This window comes from Phyllopteryx taeniolatus, chromosome 9, assembly GCF_024500385.1.
Source record: "Phyllopteryx taeniolatus isolate TA_2022b chromosome 9, UOR_Ptae_1.2, whole genome shotgun sequence".
NCBI lineage: Eukaryota > Metazoa > Chordata > Actinopteri > Syngnathiformes > Syngnathidae > Phyllopteryx > Phyllopteryx taeniolatus.
The window spans coordinates 12,403,398-12,423,856 of NC_084510.1; the positions used below are offsets into that span (position 1 = coordinate 12,403,398).

The 20,459-nt window shown below is 39.8% G+C and overlaps 1 long non-coding RNA gene across 1 annotated transcript; it reads left to right on the top strand.

Moving 5' to 3' along the window:
* The first annotated feature begins 10,858 nt into the window (after positions 1 to 10,858).
* On the top strand, positions 10,859 to 17,972 carry LOC133483051 (uncharacterized). The gene is made up of 3 exons (XR_009790000.1): positions 10,859 to 10,952; positions 11,073 to 11,326; positions 17,897 to 17,972. It is a non-coding gene; the product is annotated as an uncharacterized LOC133483051 (long non-coding RNA).
* Positions 17,973 to 20,459: the final 2,487 nt, after the last annotated feature.

Consider the following 20,459-nt stretch of genomic DNA (forward strand, 5'->3'; position numbering starts at 1 on the left):
GTGTGAAAGAATGATCTCTTCCTCAATTCCTCTACCTGTGCTTGCCCAACAGGGTGTGAACTGTTAAAAGATAATAAGAATGAATTACGTATTAGCAATAAGGGCGTGGGACACGTCAAACGGACGTATAATCATTCAGATCATAACATTACGTTGACACTGATCATGTATTCCTACTGTAAAGCAGTGAGTTGCACATACAATTGTAAATAGAGAAAGCTACGAGGTGTTGGTTTTTCAGTGGTTGGTCAAAGTCTTTTCAAGTCAATGGGTTCAAGTCCAAGTTAAGTCACGAGTCACTGCTGTTCAAGTCCAAGTCAAGTTGCAAGTCTTTTAACATATTGTCAAGTCTCGTCAAACGTCAACAAATTTATGACTCAAGTCTGACTCGAGTCCAAGTCATGTGACTCGAGTCCACACCTCTGACTTGCAGTGTTGTAGAACTGCACTTCACTACACTCATGAAGTTAAAATAACCACATTAGGTAACACCAAGTTCTATTGTGATCTATATGACTGCTAAATTACAACAATTTAATATAAAATACTATTAATACTATTACTATTAATTTGTCTCTGATGATTTCAATTAAAATTCACTGACTGTTGTTTGTGCCTATACACAAACTTCAGTGGTCATGTGAGCAATGACAGTGAGACATGTAAGTTTGTGACTGTGAAGAACGGGCCCCTCGATCTAAAATCTGGTTGGTGCTTTGTTATTGGACTTGTGTGCTTGTCACAGATTTTCCATAACGAACACCATGTTCAAACTTTAGGGTGTCCATACGTACTCTTGGCACAAGGACGTGCGGCTGAGACCATTTGGGTGATCGACTATTTGGAATGGAACAAAACAACCCCCCCCCCCAAAAAAAAAATATCTGGAATTTTAATTATTTATGTGGTCTGGGAATACTCATATTGTATTCTCTGATATCACACATTACAACATGCAAGAGTAAATTAACTTATATTTTGGGCGAATGTGAACAGAACATGTATTTATGCCTGACGTCATTGTGAATGTGGTCATTGTGGTTTTTGAACGGCAGAAAACCTGGCTAAACACACTGTAAACAAGCCCTTCTATGTAGGGGGATAAACACCTTATTTGGCAACCCTAGCCACCAACAGTCGCACAGTCGCATGTGTCATCAAAATGCAATTCATGCCTAGGAAAAAAATTAGCAAGGGCGCACTTGCATGCAACTCATTGCAGCACTAAAAGCAGTGCCACTCCTTCTGCCTCCAAAAATGATACAGTATCCATCCATCCATCCATTTTCTGAGCCGCTTCTCCTCCCAAGGGTCGCGGGCGTGCTGGGGCCTATCCCAGCTATCATCGGGCAGGAGGCGGGGTACACCCTGAACTGGTTGCCAGTTTTAAATGTCCCATTTAAAATAGATTATGACAGAAGAAGGACTGACAGCAAGATTTTTTGTTTACAGGTACTGTCAGCAAACTGCAATTTACTGTGGTGTGTTCATTTTTTTTTTTTCTATAACCGGCCAATTACATGCTGTCTTGCTTGTATGATGTCACACTATTTTGTTAGATTTTGCGATCACTATGTTGCACACCCTAATCAGTGTACACCAAATTCAAACTGGCAAACCAAACTGAACTGTATGGTTTGGTGGAATTGTAGCTTTATTATGTATATTAATATAGATTATAAAATGGGGCGGCACGGTGGGCGACTGGTTAGAGCGTCAGCCTCACAGTTCTGAGGACCCGGGTTCAATCCCCGGCCCCGCCTGTGTGGAGTTTGCATGTTCTCCCCGTGCCTGCATGGGTTTTCTCCGGGTACTCCGCTTTCCTCCCACATCCCAAAAACATGCATGAATTGGAGACTCTAAATTGCCCATAGGCATGACTGTGAGTGTGAATGGTTGTTTGTTCCTATGTGCCCTGCGATTGGCTGGCAACCAGTTCAGGGTGTACCCCGCCTCCTGCCCGATGACAGCTGGGATAGGCTCCAGCACACCCGCGACCCTAGTGAGGAGAAGCTGCTCAGAAAATGGATGGATGGATTATAAAATGGATTTTATGTCAATCCCTGTATCACCAAACACCTCAAAAACAGCCTCTGCCTTCAAAACCTGATCAGGAGACCAGCACAAACTGTTGACCACCAAGCTCTGCAAGGTTTAAGCTGCCATGGTGGCGGTACCATTACGATCCACAGAGCAACCAGGGTGAAGGTACTCAAGGGGCCAACAAAGCCCAAATAAAGCTTTTAATGCGCTAGCTATTGATCCCTTTACTGAAATAAACTCAGGAGTATTGGCAGGACCAGAATCCCACTTTGAAGGGACTCCATAATGAAGCTGGTCAATGCTAAGCTGTACACAATCAATCCCCCACATAACAGTTAATTACAAGTGAGGTGGCCATCAAGTGAAAGGATGAAAAGAAGCAGCTGAAGTCAAAGAGAGGGAGAGAGCTGGTGCAGTCTATGGATGAGCTGTTTAGGTGAGGAGGTGGAACGAGCAAATATTGAGCGGTTCAAAGCAGGAGATATGAAAATGAAATAAGATGTATATTTGTGTGCGTGCGGCATGGTGGACGACTGGTTAGAGCATCCGCCTCACAGTTCTGGGGACCTGAGTTCAATCCCCGGCCCCGCCTGTGTGGAGTTTGCATGTTCTCCACGTGCCTGCGTGGGTTTTCTCCGGGCACTCTGGTTTCCTCCCACATCCCAAAAACATGGTAGGTTCATTGACAACTCTAAATTGCCCGTAGGTGTGAATGTGAGTGTGAATGGTTGTTTGTTTGTATGTGCCCTGCGATTGGCTGGCAACCAGTTCAGGGTGTACCCCGCCTCCTACCCGATGATAGCTGGGATAGGCTCCAGCATGCCCGCGACCCGAGTGAGGAGAAGCGGCTCAGAAAATGGATGGATGGATGGATGTGAGAACTTTAACTTCGTCTGTGACCTGGTTGAACGCGCTGCACGGCTGACGTCACGTCTAAAAAAAAAAGGTTTTCTCGCTCTTCACAAAAAAAATGTCTTAGAAATTATTGTGGTGGGAGCAATCGTGTGTGGGTTTCACTTTCACATTTCCGTACATGCATGCACAAACGCATGCGCATACACACACACACACAGTTGCCTTCATAGACCACAATCGGCAGTGTACTGAGAACGGTGTGCTTGTTCACGAGGGACTTTCTGTATGGTGTTGGCATGTCAAGTCAGCACTAAGCTGCTGATTTAATGTGGCTTCAACTACACTAATATTTAAGTTATTGGTTCATGTTGATGACATCATTCTGTAACATGTGTGGCGTACATTACCGAATAATGGGTACGGTTAAGCTAATGCTTTTTTTTGTACTGTGGATAAGTGGTATTATTGCCACTTGGCAGCTGCTAAAAGTAACTAAAAGGTTACTTTTTTCTAACTTCGTTACTTTTGAAATCAAGTAATCAGAAAAGTAACTAAGTTACTTTTAAGTTCAAGTAATCAGAAAAGTAAAAGTTACTTTTTCAAGGTAAATGTGACAACACTGTTTAGGGGTTACTTTCTGATAGGTGGGTTCAACGTAACATAGGAAAGGACCATTTATATGGGAAAGGTAGACCAGGGGCGGTTTCTAACATGGGCGATATGGGCAGCCTCCCAGGGTGGCATTCTCTGGGGGCAGCACTCCAAACCCCCCAAAATCTGTCCCATTCAATCTTACTTTACTTTCACGTCACGAGCCGACTCTCCATATTCCCACATCTCCTCCGTCATGCATTCTGCACCAAGGGCCGACTGGCTCCAAGTTATTGGCAAAAGGCAGTAGCTCCTCAAGCTTGACGATGAGGCATCGTAAACAAGCAAACTTACCATCGATATTCTCCGACAATACCTCATGAACAACAAAAAAAATGTTTTTTAAATAAAAAACAAAAAAAAGTGAATGGGGGTAAAATACTATCAAGGAGAACTAAACAAAGAAATAAGAGAGACAGTCAGAGAGAGCCGCTGCAAAAGGCTGCTGACTCTCAGCACTCTGAAGTGACTAAAAAAAAAAATGTAAGAAATACAGACATCGGACATAAGATACATGAGCAAACTATGCATTAATAGCTTGGCAGAGAATGGATGAAGGCTGGAATTGCTACATTCTGAGCTAATAAAAAAATATAGGCAGGAGAGCATAGGGCCTATATAACAGAGGTAAATATGTTGTTTATATATTTGTTTCCTTTTATGTCATTTGAGACGAAGTATTATGAGTGGAACCTTTGAATATCAGGGCCTGTAGATTTTCTGGTTCGAAATCTTTATGACTTGAGACGTGTAGTTATTTTAGGCTGTTAATGGTGCACAGGATGAGAAATGTGTGAATGTGAGTGTGAATGTGAGTGTGAATGTGAGTGTGAATGCTTGTTTGTCTATGTGTGCCCTGCAATTGGCTGGTGACCAGTTTAAGGTGTACCCGCCTCTCGCCCAGAGTCAGTTGGAATAGGCTCCAGCACGCCCGCGACCTTCGTGGGGAGAAGCGGCATGCAAAATGGATGAATGGATGGATGGACATGTTTTTTTGAATGTTGAAGGAAGCCAGAGTACCAGGAGAAAATCCCCTCAAGCACGGGGAGTACATAAAGGCTGGAGCCCAGATTTGAACATCCAAACTCAGAACTAAGAGGCTGATGTGCTACTGCCCTCAAGAAAATGAATTTAATAAAACCCAACATCCTCCAATTGAGTGCAATAGCTTTATGGTGGTTAATTGATCCTCTACAAACTACAAATGCTGGTGTATGTTGAAAATATCCGATGATGTGCTAAGGTAAAGCATATCATATTTAGTTTTAAGGGCTATTGTACTTATTTCTTAACACTCCAGCCATAGAGTTTTGTGGAGTCTGGACTTGTTTCCCTTTTTGACTCTGCCTCAGTGTTTGTGCTATGACAGCCTCATGTAAAAACGTTTGCATCCACCTTCCCGCCTCCTTTCACTTTCTTCAGTGGGATGACAATATCTATGTAACCAGGGGTCCAATCACTCAGATCTTGTGTTTGCACATTTGTGTTTGTCTTGCAGGCTAATGGATTTAGCAGAGATGGTGTTGGGTATTTATTACCATGTGTAATTGAATGCAATGATTATCAGTGTTGTGTAATGTGATTTTAATGTGGCGGCAATAGTTATGTATAAAGCCAAATGACTTTGCCTCTAAGGGAGAATATCTCCCAATTTGAAAACAAATAAAAATAAAAATTAGCAAAATACTTGTAGATCAGATTATGATTTTAATCTCTCTTTCTACATCTCCTCTAATGAAAACTAAATATTAAAATTGTGTAATGATTGTAGTTTGATTTAAGTGTCTTCTCATTAAGAAGCTTGTCTAAGAATATCTATATTTGTTTGTTGTTTATTCTGTATCCATCCAAGCAGAGTAGTGTTGTTGTTTTTTTTATTAAGCCAAAGATAAAGATGGCATAATTATTTTCTGTCGGAATTAAAATCTGGCATTTGATTTAAACATTAAAGGCTTGATTACTGTCAACTGTATGTGTGTGAGGACAAAGCAATCGATAACCACAAACTGAATTAACACAGTACAGATGATGATTAGATTAGATTTGTTGTTTCAGCAATGCCACACTGAGCACATACTGTATAACTAGAATGCCTCTAAGTAGAGCACAGACCTCCACAGAGGCAGAACTGTTATTAAAAGTGGAAAAAGTCACAGAGCTTTGCATTTGGGTATAATGGTCTATCTGTTTTCATGTGCACATCTCATTGTTTATTAGGAATAATACTTACATTGAGGATGATGTTGGTTACATACTAGCTCAAAAGGTAGAAAAAAATACATTCCTCTTCCCAAAACCTCAAAATGACATGTATTTTTGACATAATCATGCTAAGTGTATTTCTCCTACTATTTACTGCTAAATTAAATGCTGTTAAAAAAGTTCAAGAGCTGGAATTTGGCACTTTAGCATAGCCATAACTGTAGCCTTACATTCACGTATACATATAATGTTAGCAGTTTCAAATACACAAGCTCAACTTTAAAAATGTACAACCCCAATTCCAATGAAGTTGGGACGTTGTGTTAAACATAAATAAAAAGAGAACACAATGATTTGCAAATCATGTTCAACCTATATTTAATTGAATACACTAATAAGACAAGATATTTAATCTTCAAACTGATAAACTTGATTGTTTTTAGGAAATAATCATTAACTTAATTAATTAATTTTATGGCTGCAACACGTTCCAAAACAGCAAAAATCAGTTTGAACATGAAATATCTTTGTCGTGTATTCAATTAAATATAGGTTGAACATGATTTGCAAATTATTGTATTCTGTTTTTATTTATGTTTAACACAACGTCTCAACTTCATTGGAATTGGGGTTGTACTTAGTGCCTAGTCACAGATTCTAGATTCCCTTTTGTTGAAATATACCATTTTTCCAACAAAAATTATAGAAAGATGTACACATGCCACATTGTACACACTAAGGCTACATTCATACTGCAGTGTGATGCCCAAATTAGATTTTTTGTTATATCCAATCTTTTTATGTGGTCGTTCACATTACAAAAACAAATGCGACTTCTACTGTGGACGGAATGAGTCCATGACTCGGCACGTATGCGCAAGCAATCGTACTGTTCAGACTGACGTCACATATTGGCAAAAAAAAAATATCTGATTTGACCTGGAGAATGAACATAGCCTAAAACAAATAAAGTCAATAAAAAAATTTAAGAATTCCAGTGCACACATCCAGATAACTCGTTGTTATTTTAGGGACAATACATTCCAGTATACCTGTTAACACAAACACAAACTGGTAAACTACCCCCTCTCCAAAACACACACAGTCACACAAATGCACACATACACATGCACACATTAACAAACACACACACGATCAAGGAGGGGCCTTGCATGACATTATTAGTTTTGCATTAGGGCTATCTGAGCATAACAGTATAGATTTTTACCTTGGCCTGCTGGATGAGTTAAATTTCTTTATTCATTACATGTGCATCTGACCTCTGGACCTGGCAACCTCAGTGTTTTATTAGCACTCTCATCCCCTGATAATAAGGAAGCCTTTACCCACAATCTCTCTCTCTCTCTCTCTCTCTCTCTCTCTCTCTCTCTCTCTCTCTCTCTCTCTATCTTTCTATCTCTCTCCCTTTCTCTCTCTCTCTCTCTCTCTCTCTCTCTCGCTATCTCTTCATATAGCAGGGTGTTCCACAAATAGTGAAGCATAGCAGACTACTTTGGAATAATATTAAAAAAACAGACATTCTACCTAGCAGTCTCCTGTCAAATAATGGCAGTTGAAGAATGTTATTGTATAAGCAAATTATTCATGTCATAACATTTGTGTTTTTTTTTAAATGTAATATCCCACATGCTAATGTTGGCTGGTACTGAATAAAGGAGAGAGGAGAACAGCTGTGGGAGATATGCATTTCCTCTTGGGGTTTCTAACCAATCCTACCACGGCAGTGAGCTTTGTATAAATAATGGACATGTTTATTTCATGGGAGCATGTATTTTTAACAACTGTGTATCACATACGTGGGCATGATGAATGAATGCTGACAACAGTCCTTGACATTATATGCACAGATACCATTTGGCCCTACAGTAAATCATCAGGTTGAGTGTTTGAAACTAAAAAAATCAAGGAATTCTCCAGAGTATGGGGAGTGTGAAAGGTCAACACTATTGTAGGCTTAATTATTTGGTTTATACAAATACTAGAAATTGGGAATGCATTTGTCACGGAATATTTCAAGGGGATTTGATATCCGTCATGAATTTCCATAACAAGCAGCAGTGTCATTAAAGGTTTTTTTTTTCTTCAAAATGGAGCTTTTACATTAAGATCTTTTTCAAATGACCAGCCTATTGATCCCAATGATATTTCAAGGCCAAGCACTCTAAGCCCCATGTCACACATTCAATGACTTCCAGTAGACAGTAATGTGGTTGCTTATGCCGCTCCTTGGGCCCAACGTGTTCCATGTTGACTGGCTTTTGGATGAGAGATCCTGACAGCTGCACAACAATGCTAATGGCTGCTCTCTTGTAGGGAGCCAGTATGTAATCAGCTCAACTCTTGGCCATTAAAACTTTACACCAGTAATGTATGCAAACATGAATTCCATTTATTCCCAACTAGGTCCCAATAGGCAGGCCTTTAAGTTGCTCACTAACCTACATCACAAACGACTCTGCTGCCTCCTAATGCGTTTTATATCACTCATAATCCTGTTGTTGTACACTAATTAGATGGAGCTGCCAGCAAGCAAATTTACCCCTATTATTTTGGAGAATGAAGCTCCTTTTCCTACCCTTTTCCAGCTTTCACTTTATTGAATTTCTTTCTAATAGTTCTTTATAATGTGACCACTGTAAGAGGAGTTGAATTCTAAACCAGAGCTGGCGGCAGCTCACGAATTGCATGGTACCTTTTGGCATTTGCGGTGAAGTCAATTGTATACGCTGCAATTTTTCACAGGTTTTCCACTTTCAAAAATATACAGTATTTGTAAAAAAAATCTAGATGCATACAAATGCTTGAAATACTGTCATATGGTTAACAAGATTTTTGATACAAAAGTCTTTGTGTGATTGATTCTAAAATATTCAGGCATATTAGTAGCCAGCCTAAGCACTGACACGGTTAGCAATAAGTCGCTGCTATCTCTTAGCCGTCTGCTAGAACTACCCTAGGGATTCAAAATCATGGACTCGGGGAAACATAAAGCCTCCGTTTACTTTGCCAGACTTCTCTGTCATATTTGAATGCGTCAATACTGGACAATCTAATGTCATGGTAATATTAACAAGGATGATTGCAAATTTTGAAAGTCAAAAAGTAACTCGGAGAGTGCAAAACCATAAAAACGATTGTGGGAAAATACCCATTCCAATTCCAATGAATTTGGCACATAAATGGGTGTAATGTGTAAAACTTATATTAAAACAGAATACAATGATTTGTAAATCCTTTTCTACTTAAATTCAATTGAATACACTAGAAAGACATTTAATTTTCAAATTGATGAACATGAGTTTTTTTGCCAATATGTTCCTCATTTTTTATTTAATGCCTGCAACAGTTCCAAAAAAGCTGTGAACAACTGCTTGTGCAAACAGTCCAGCAGTTTAAGAACAATGTTTCTCAATGTACAATTGCAAGTAGTTAAGAGATTTCATCAACGACAGTCCATAATATGATCGAAAGATTCAGAGAGTCTGTTGAAATCTCTGCATGTAAGTGGCAAGGCCGAAAACAGATTGAATGCGTTGATCCCTCAGGCACCACTGCATTAAAAACCGCCATCATTGTGTAAAGGATATTGCCACATGGCCTCAGGAACACTTCAGAAAACCATTGACATTTAACTACTACTGCTACCATGCAAAGTGAAAGCTATAGTGTATATCTACAACACCCAGAAACGCTGGCGACTTTTCGGGGCCCGAGCTCATCTGAGATGGGCTGACGCGAAGAGAAAAAGTGTGTTGTGGGCTGCCAAATCTAAATTTCAAATTGTTTTGGGAAATCATGGATATCATGTCCTCCGGGCCGAAGAGGAAAAGGGCCATCCAGATTGTTATCAGTGCAAAGTTTAAAAGCCAGCATCGGTGATGGTATAGGGGTGTGTTAGTGCCCATGGCATGGGTAACTCTCACATCTATGAAAGCATCATTAATGCTGAAAGGTACATACAGGTTTTGGAGAAACATATGCTGTCATCAAAGCAACGTCTTTTTCAGGGATGTCCCTGCCTATTTTAGTAAAATAAAGCCAAGCCACATTCTGCACGTGTTATAACATTGTGGTTTCTTAGTAAAACCCTGTGAGTACTATACTGGCCTGCCAGCAGTCCAGACCTGTCTCCCATCGCGCAACGGAGACCCTGGACTGTGAGCAACTGAAGTTGTACATCAAGCAAGATTGGGAAATAATTACACCTACAAAGCTTCAACAATTATTGTACTCAAGTACCAAATGCTAAATGGTATGTTAAAAAAAAAGTATTACACAGTGGTAAATATGCCATTGTCCCAGCTGCAAAAAAACAAAGTCAGTTTGAACATATCGTGTGTTTGCAGTGTATTCAGTTGAATACAAAAGAGTTATAATACAACAGTTGGACCAATTGCTTAATTTTTCTTGTGGACTGGAAACTTTTGGATGTCAAATCAGAAGACAAATATGAGACAGGAGATCAACATTTTATTTTTTATTTCCAGATATTTACATCTGAATCAGAGACACGAATTAGAAGATAGCGTTATTTGTAATAATGTGAGTAAAGGTATAAGAATGGAAAAACACCCGATGAACTCCTTTGTTGTTTTGGCAGTGTGCTTTGGATCAATGACAATTACTGAGCTTTCCAAGTCTAGACCATAAAATAACCTCCACTTTTTTTAACCTATTGGTTCAAAGATAAGCTTGTACATAGTGTAGATAAAATTGTTGGTACTCCTCTGTTAATGAAAGAAAAAAAACAAGGTGGTCACAGAAATAACCTGAATTTGACAAAAGTAATAATACAGTAAATAAAAATGTATTGAAAATTAGCCAATGAAAATCAGACATTGTTTTTTAATTTAAGTTCAACATCATTATTAAAAAAATAAAATAAAAAAATCATGAAACAGCCCTGGACAAAAACATTTACCATCATTTAGTAACATCACCTGGAAAAGATTGAAAATAATTTTATTTTAAGGACATGTTCAAAGAAGCTTTGTCCTCTAATTAGCAACACAGGTGTCTTCAAACTTGTAATCAGTCAGTCGGCTTATTTAAAGGGAGACAAGTAATCACTGTGTTGTTTGGTGACATGGTGTGTACCACACTAAACGTGGACCAGAGGAAGCGAAGGAGAGAGTTGTCTCAGGAGATTAGAAAGAAAATTATAGACAGGCACATTAAAGGTAAAGGCTCTAAAACAATCTCGAAGCAGGTCAATGTTCTTGTGACATCCAAAACATTGGACTATTCTGAAGTGGCCTTCTATGAGCCCTGGTCTAAATTCGATTGAACATTTGTGGAAGGAGCTGAAACATGCTGTCTGGAGAAAGCACCATCAAACCTGAGACAACTGGAGGAGTTTGCTCCAGTGTGGGCCAAACTACCTGCTGAGAGATGGAGAAGTTGTGCTCTGCGACTGACTGGCGACCAGTTCAGGGTGTAGTCCGCCTTTCGCCCGAAGTCAGCTGGGATAGGCTCCAGCGCCCCGCCACCCTAACCAGGATAAGCGGTGTTGAAAATGGATGGATGGATGGAGATGCAGAAGTCTAATTGAAAGGTACGAAAATTGTTTGATTGCAGTGATTGCCTCAAAAGGTTGTGCCACAAAATATTAAGTTAAGGGTAGCATCATTTTTGTCGAAGCCTGGTTCATGTTGGTTTGTTTCTTTTAAAATAATTTAGTTGAACCACAATTCAAAAGCAACGTGTTATTTTCATTAGTTAATTTTCATAAACTTTTTATGTATTAATACTTTTGCCTGTTATTTCTGTGACCACTGTGGGTTTTTCTTTTATTAACATAGGGGTACAAACAATTTTATCCATGTATATATGTATTCACCATTCCAAAAATTAACTAGTTCATACTACCTTTTTCTCAACATGTTGCTGATGGGCTATTCCTCTTAAAATACTGGAATTTCATTCTACCATTGTTGCCACCCACTCGGTCTCCACTAGCAGCCAGCTGCAGCTTTCACCCTACAATCTCAAAAACATGAAGAAACACTTTCTTGAATGGTGTTTTTTTTAAATGAGGAATTAAAACAAAAACAGGACTTTTGTCCTTAATGTGCAAACAAAAACACGCAACACAGTATGATAGGAGCAATGTTAAAAGGACATTGATATCTTGGCATTCACAGCAGTTTTGGCTGAGTATATTAACAAAATATTTTATTGTATCTCTTCTTATATTACAAAACAACAAATTATATATCAGGACAGTGTGGTCATACAGAGTTTCAACTAAAGCATTCTAATAGAAATAATAATCTTCTCAGTAGAACTAATACATTTTTACAATTACGTACTGTATTACAAAAGAACCACACTTTCACTCCCATTTACACAGTGTGCATGAACGCACCTCACATTTTCACACAGCTGCGACGTGCCTGCCAGGAATGGTGGCCGTGGCTGCACTGAATCGTTTGCCAAATACAGTGTTTATCCTAGAGAGGGCACGCCACCCTTTTCCGACTGAGGACCATGGTCTCCGATTTGGAGGTGCTGATTCTCATCCCAGCCGCTTCACACTCGACTGCGAACTGCTCCAGTGAGAGTTGGAGATCATGGCTTGATGAATCAAACAGAACCACATCATCTGCAAAAAGAACCCGCCTCAGAGAACCCAGACACTGCTTCCTCATGGGAAGGCATGTCGGTGTTATTGAGGAGGTCTTCGAAGTATTCTCCCCACCGACTCACAACGTCCCGAGTCGAGGTCAGCAGAGCCCCATCCCACCTATACACAGTGTTGATGGTGCACTGCTTCGCCCTCCTGAGACACCGGATGGTGGACCAGAATTTCCTCGAAGCCATCCGGAAGTCTTGGTGCCAAGTGCATGTGTGGACACCCTTATGTTTGAACATGGTGTTCGTTATGGACAATCTGTGATGAGCACAGAAGTCCAAAAACAGAACACTTCTCGGGTTCTGATCGGGAGGGCCAATCACGCCCTTCCAGGTCTCACTGTCATTGCCCACGTGAGCATTGAAGTCCCCCAGCAGAACGATGGAGTCCCCAGCGGGAGCGCTCTCTAGCGCCCCCTCCAAGGACTCCAAAAAAGGGTGGGTACTCTGAACTGCTGTTTGGTGCATAGACACGGTAGTGTCAAGAAGAGTTTGGGAATTGTTCAGAAAGGAATAAGAGACAAATGTTGCGCATGGTACAGATATAGATTTGCAATAAGATTTTAGTACCTTCCCAACATACACACGCTGGCCAAATAGGGTCTTGTTCATTGCGAAATTTCACTCTGGGGGGAATGTGAACCGGGCACCATACCGAAACATTAGTGGATTTAAAACCACAAAAATTTTGGGTAACCTGTTTCAGCAAAGATGGTTTGGTTAAGGTATTGTGGACTGACAAAAGAAACTAAGGTGCGAGGAATACGTGATGATGCATTAGGACGTGGGGAAGCCACAACGTGGGTTTGCAGCAGCATGCGGCAGGAATGAACAAACATAGCAGTTAGAACGATTTTGAGAGCGTGACACATGGAAAATAAGTGAGAGCATACAGAAACCAAACATTCATGCTCTAGGAGGTGCAATTAGCAGAAGTAGTGGTGAGCCTGGAGAACCAAAGAAGCTCGTCATATTTGTTAAGTCTTGTAAGGTACATAATTGTGTCAACTGTCTAAGTGGGAGCATCACTATACAATTTAATAATGATAACCATGGCGAATTAATGCCAAACCATCAAAAAGACTCCCGGAAGATGTCATCGTTGTCTTTTTTTCTTCTGTCGAGTTACACAATATTTAAAACAAATTTTCCAACACATTGGTATACCTGATATTGTGGCCGGATGGTGTGATTTACTGTTGTTGTAGAAGTGAGGACAAGCATTTATGGTATGGTTAAATACAAATACCAACATTATTTGTATTTATTTTTTGCTTGTTGAGTTGGCCACCTCTGCCTTTAAATTTTCTAAAACATCATTATTTGATAATGTTGTTCCGACTCAAGAAAAGCATCATTTTAAAGTGGCACTAAGCAGGCCCAAAAATGGCATGTAAATTTGACACAGCACAGAGAAGAGTAATGTTAACAAGACTGCCAATTTGAAAGAATAAAACAAATCGCTAAGTATATAAAATCAGGTTTTAAAACTTGAATAATAAGAGCCACCTCTCAGCTCTCAGACGCTGTGGGCGTGTCGAATGGATGCGCCAAAAGGAATCAAATATACTGAGGGGGTGATAGCTTATACGATGTCAAATCATGTTAGGAGGCTCAACTTCAAAATCAAATGGGTCTTGTGGACTATAATCATAAAAATAAGCCCACAAGTCAACTTATCCTTGTTGTTGGTGACATAATGTCACAGCTGAACACAGCACCTGACGACAGCGGCACGGTAGGAGGAAGCCCAGATAGTTAGACAGTTGGCACTGCCCCATTCACTAGTATTAAGTTACACACAAAGCCATGTTGTCTCTGGTGAAAATTGACAAAACTATCCGTCGTAAAATGCGCACTGCAGAGTTGGCTGGTGGTGTTTGATGTTCAGCTCGCCATCTGCGTGTCTTTAAAAAGTCAATCCATCGCTTTTTTATTTCCTCATCTTTTGGGAGCTTATAAAAACGTCACCGAGCTGTTCTGTAAATTGAGGTATCCAGCAAAGACGCATTTTCAAGGTGTAGCCATCATTAGCTTGCTAACTGCACGCTAGTGTGGTAAATTGGCCTTTTTATGGACACTAAGCACAACTAACTCACAACTGAGCAGCCAAGCGAAATGTTACTTTGTACTTATATAGTGGGGGAGGGAACTCTTGCTAGAAAGTATACGCCCCAGCCCCGTGATGTTATGCGGCTGTGTTTTAACCCCAACCACAAAATCAGGAAAATTCAAACGATGAAAAAGATGCTTAAACTACATCTCAACAATTCAGCACTATATTGTTATTGTTGTTTTCAACACTTTAACTTGTCCAGTCATCACGGCTGATGGTTTCCACTTTGACTTGGCCTGTTCCTATTTAGTATTATTATTATTATTATGATTATTGGCGGCACGGTGGGCGACTGGTTAGAGCGTCAGCCTCACAGTTCTGAGGACCTGGGTTCAATCCCTGGCCCCGCCTGTGTGGAGTTTGCATGTTCTCCCCGTGCCTGCGTGGCTTTTCTCCGGGCACTCCGGTTTCCTCCCACATCCCAAAAACATGCATGAATTGGAGACTCTAAATTGCCCGTAGGCATGACTGTGAGTGCGAATGGTTGTTTGTTCCTATGTGCCCTGCGATTGGCTGGCAACCAGTTCAGGGTGTACCCCGCCTCCTGCCCAATGACAGCTGGGATAGGCTCCAGCACGCCTGCGACCCTAGTGAGGAGAAGCGGCTCAGAAAATGGATGGATTATGATTATTATTATTATTATTTGAACAGAGACATAAAAGATAATGGAATGTGAAATCAATAATGTGAGCGAATCTGAGTCTCTTTCCTGATTTTATGAACTGTGAACATTTCTGATTTCTTTAAAGTGATAAAGGAAATTCCAAACACCTACTTAAGAGGTTGTTGTTTTTTTCTGATCATTGCTGTTAATGGTTCTGCTGTGGCTACCTGAGGTACTGAGACCATGCCTTATTAGGCTCAAGTGTCTTGCTACAGTGTCCACAAACCAAACAATGCATTGTTCAATATTGGTCACAGGACTCTCTACAACTGTGTTTAAAGTGTTTAAAATAATTACTCTTGCAAAAAGGTACCTTAAGGTCAGATTTGAATGATATATGCAATTGATTCAAAGGTGTTTTGTTTGACAAGAACAGCTAAGAACAAATCAGCAAGAAGGGGCTTGATTGGGACTGACTGAAATGCAGGGCTGATTTACATGCTGACCTTGGAGAAGCTTTGGATGTCAGGATGTCTCCCACATTCTCATTGACATTCCACATGCATTTCCAACAGCATACATATGAAATGTGATGAGAATGGAGAAATATACAATATCGATATCTGAATGATGCTTCTATGCATCCATTTGTATGCACCGCTATCAGTTTATTGGGCGGGGATTGAATTAATGGTGCTGTACTGCAGTACCAATGATAAACAACTCATAATATTGTGGAATACATTTACTAAAAACAGACCATGCAACAGTCCTCAATGAAATGTAATTAATACACTGTGGTCAAATATGCTCACTTGCACCTCAACCAGACACCCTAAAGCAGGGGTGTCAAAATCAAATTCACAGTGGGCCAACATAAAATAATTGGGGTCGTGAGCCAAAGTCAATATTTATTGAAAATTTACTGTGCATGTTTTCCCTTCTCTACAGATATGTTGTGTTAAACCTTATCATATGAAAACATTTTGGCTGTGCACACAAGACGTACAGGTCTGTCCTTTATTTTCGTGACTAGATAATCTTTCCGACCTGTCTTGAAAGCTCCTGTTTGCCATCTTTCGTTTGGCCATTTCTCAGAAGAGGAGGTGCCAGTTAGCCCGATGAGACTGGTAGCATGGTTGCTAATGACTGCGACAGAAAAGGAAGGGCCACTTGCCGATCTCAACTGACGCGCCAACAAACTAACAAAGCATTCTGGGATTTGCAGTATTAGCGGTGCATGCGTACCATATACATACTGTATATTGTGGGCCAGCTCTAATAGACATTTGATATGGTCTCAAGGGGCAAACATAATTGTCACGGGCCAGATTGGGCCCCCAGGCCTGAGTTTGACATATAGTATGTATTAAAGGATTGAGTTTATGAGTGAAGCAGCGTAATATTGATGGATACATTTTCTGTGTTAATCTGTAATTTTAATTTGTAAAGTTGACAGGGATAGCCTAAATAATAAGAGGTCTGATGATGTAAACTCAACTATGAAATAAAAAGCCTATAAACTTTGCAGTTGCCAAAGGTTGCAAGGGTTTAAAACTTTATCCTGGCTGAAAGGTTTCTGGTGCTATTGCAGCTTTGAAGAAATGTACAGTATTTTGTGTGATTTCAACTGAGCAAGTTGCTGATCTTAGACGTTTGGTAACCGTCCGTGCAAATATATGTACATATTTTGGAACAAGAATACTGTGTGCACCAGCACTCGGAAGCAGTTTCAATTGAATCAGTGATCAGCAAATTAATTAAACTGCTGCTCCATTTAAAATGAACATTCAGAAAAACTTGAATGCCTTAACTGCCAGAAAAATGAGTACATATGATATAATGTGAGGGATACTTTTATGTTCCATAAGACAGTGGTGGGTGGCTGAAATGAGCATTGCTGTGTGCCACATCGGATCGAGTCACTATCCATCCATCCATTTTCTGTACCGCTTATTCTCACTAGGGTCGCGGGCATGCTGGAGCCTATCGCAGCTATCTTTGGGCGAGAGGCGGTTATACACACTGAACTGGTCGTCAGCCAATCACAGGGCACATACAAACAAAGAACCATTTGCACTCACATTCACACCTACGGGCAATTTAGAGTCTTCAATCGACATACTACGCATGTTTTCGGGATGTTGGAGGAAACCGGAGTACCAGGTGAAAACTCACGCGCAGGCATGGGTAGAATATGCAAATATCACAAGCGGGGCCGAGATCTCAACCCTGGCGGTCCTCAGAACTGTGAGGCAAATGTGCTAACCAGTCGGCCGCCGGATTGAGTCACTATATTCACAAAATTAGCTTCCACTGCTTACTGCTTTAGTCCTTGCCAAAATGTCTGATATATACCTGAGTACCGCCGAGTAACCATAAACCCCCTTCTTCGTATTCTGAGTATCCAGTGCGCTCGAAGGAAAGGGTGGTGTTACACACAGTCCATAGTAATATGTTTAAGTTGGTTGAAATATCCCAGTGTAACACACTGTGTGACAAATACTGTAGGTGGTGCCGTTGGAGGCCTGATCTAAAATTTTAAACTGATAGAACCCATCCAGCTTGACACATTTGAATTTACAAACTGACTTATGCGACTCAGCAGCAGATCAGAATTGGAATCCAAATGTCTTGACATTTAATTGGCACCTGTATGTCACCGATTTAGCCATCCCCAACTGCAGCAGTAGATCAGTTTATTAGAGAGGTGACAGATTCGCAGCCGCTCTCTCACACAAGTTTCTTTCTTTTTCTCTCCCTCATGGCAGGTGATGTCTTTGTGAGGTGGCCAGGACGTAGTGATGATTGGGTGAATAATAAGTATTAAAGATGGTATATGCTGGGCATGATTGCAGAATGATTATTTTGTCAATATTATACTCAGCACATGAATCACAGATGCTAAGGTTGGAAGCAGAATAGAAAAGCAACACAAATACAGACATTCAGCTAGGCAACAAAAAACACTATCACCCTGTCCAATTTACTAATGACATTCAGTGTTTTAAATGAGTACAAATTAAAAGCCCAAATGACAGCAGCCATGATTTGATACTTAACCTTAAAATTGATAGAAAATTAATCAGATGACAAGTTAGTTATGTATTCGGATAGATTCATAATGATATTTTCTTATTAGTTAGGTTAAGCCCAGTTCACGCCTCTAATCTAGGTGGTTTTGAGCCTCAAATCAGAATGGCCCCATTATTTGATATTGCTAAAATCCTGACAGATGATCCTATAGTGTGTTGTGTTGAGTGATTTTTTTTTTCTTTTTTCTTTTCCCAATATGCTCTAAAAGATCGAGGCCGACTATTCTAAATCATATGTTAAATGTTAAACGTGTGTGGTCAACAATGAGGTGTCTGAACCACAGACATGGAATCTGGATTGTGATGATGAGTGAAACGATAGCCAATCAGAAAGTGAACTCATTCCAGAAGTGAAGTCATTCCAGAATTGGTGAAAGTTTTAGGCACCAACATTTTTGAAAAAAAGATCATTCATTTTGTATCTTTTTATTGTTAAAAAAAAAAACGTTTAAAAAAATTAACAGTTACAGTTGCATTTTGTCAAAACGAGAAGAGTTGCCAAGAAATTTCTTCTACAGTGGATTTAACAGATAAACTAAGCTGTTAGTCTAAGTGCTGTTGCTTCTTCTTCTACTACTACTACTACTACTACTACCCCTGATGTTTCTTTGCATTTTTTTTCAGAGGTCTTTGCCCTGTGGCACATTTACACATCCCACAGGTTCATTCCTAATGCATATTATGTATTACAGAACTATATTATTATTTTGGCTGGAAATTCAGCACCAAGTTTTTAAAGAGCCACTTCTGCCACAAAGAAGTATGAAAAGAAGCATTGGAAATTGTCATGCTCCAAAGTGACAATAAATACTGGGATGCCATTATATTGTTTTTGAAATAACTGAGCATGTAATGTTCTTTTGGTTTTTTCCCTATCAAATGTATTTTCTTTAAGATTGTATAATTTATTGGCATAGTTCAGACCCAAAATATACCAAAGGATTTTTCGTGTCAGACAAAGCTGTGGCTCTTGGAGATGAGGCAAGTGTCATTAACGCTTCTTGGATGGGCCACACTGAATATTCCCCAGAGGAAATTGAACATTGTCATGGATGGATTAGCTCTGTAATAGTGAGACACATAGCTTGAATAGAGGTCACGAGCTAAAATGTCAAGGAAATGAGAGAGGGGAAGGAGGTATGAAATGAATTTGGACAAGCGCACTCAATGGCTTTACGCAAAGTGAAGCCAAAACAGAAGTAACTTTTAAAGGACAAGTGGAATGACATATTAACTCTCATGAAGATTTAATTGATCCTAAACTGAATTTACTTGGGCAGTTTATATTGCTTTAAGTTAGTCAGTGAAGGAAGTTACTGATGGTGTAGTGTTTCACTCACCTGACTTCTCTGCAGGCAGCACTGGTTCAGTTCCCCCTCAGTGCCAGTGTGAATGTGGGTGTGAATGGTTGTGAAAATGTCAAATCCCTCCAACTCCTCAGTACTGTAGTTCCTCCTGCACTTAGGCTTTCACAGTGTCAATAATAAAAGAAGCCATAATAGATGACATTATTCCCATCCATCTTAATGGCTGTTTGCGTTCCATTTTACTCCACTTTACTATTCAGGTGATCAAATAGTCTCATACAAGCTTAGAAAGAAATGAGTCACCTAAAGTAAATAAGTCAAGAAACACAAAAGCCAACGTAATTATGATAAAATGCTGCATACTAGACCTTTAAGATTTAAGACCTTTAAGCAGAGTTGGGCAGTAGCAGCGTTATGTGTAGAGCTGCAACTAATAATTATTTTAATAACCGATTAATCGGTTGATAATTTGTTCGATTCATTGAGAATCGGTAAAACAAAATTGTAATTTCCATCTTTATATTCAAAATCAGAAAATTGTTTTAAATTGGCAGTGCATAACACTGAACAAACTAGTTGCTACATGAACCACCTAGAGTGGGACAAATTATCCAATTAAATTTGTCCTAAAATTATCATTTATTAATTACAAACATATGTGTTCAACTATTTCTGCTAGTGGCATAGTGTGACAGGCGGAACAATTAAATGCTCTTCTTTTAGATGGCAGAAGGTATAACAAGCCTGTGCATCCACTTGTGGCCGTTCATACACAGAATATGTCATGGCTTCCTGCGAGTATATCAGATTTGTGTTCAATTAAACAGGGCTAGATAACATGGAATATGGAAAGCCCACAACTGGATATAATGGCAGAGGAGCTGGCAGAGGTACAGTATTTATGTTACAAAGGTTCCAAATATTAATGTTTG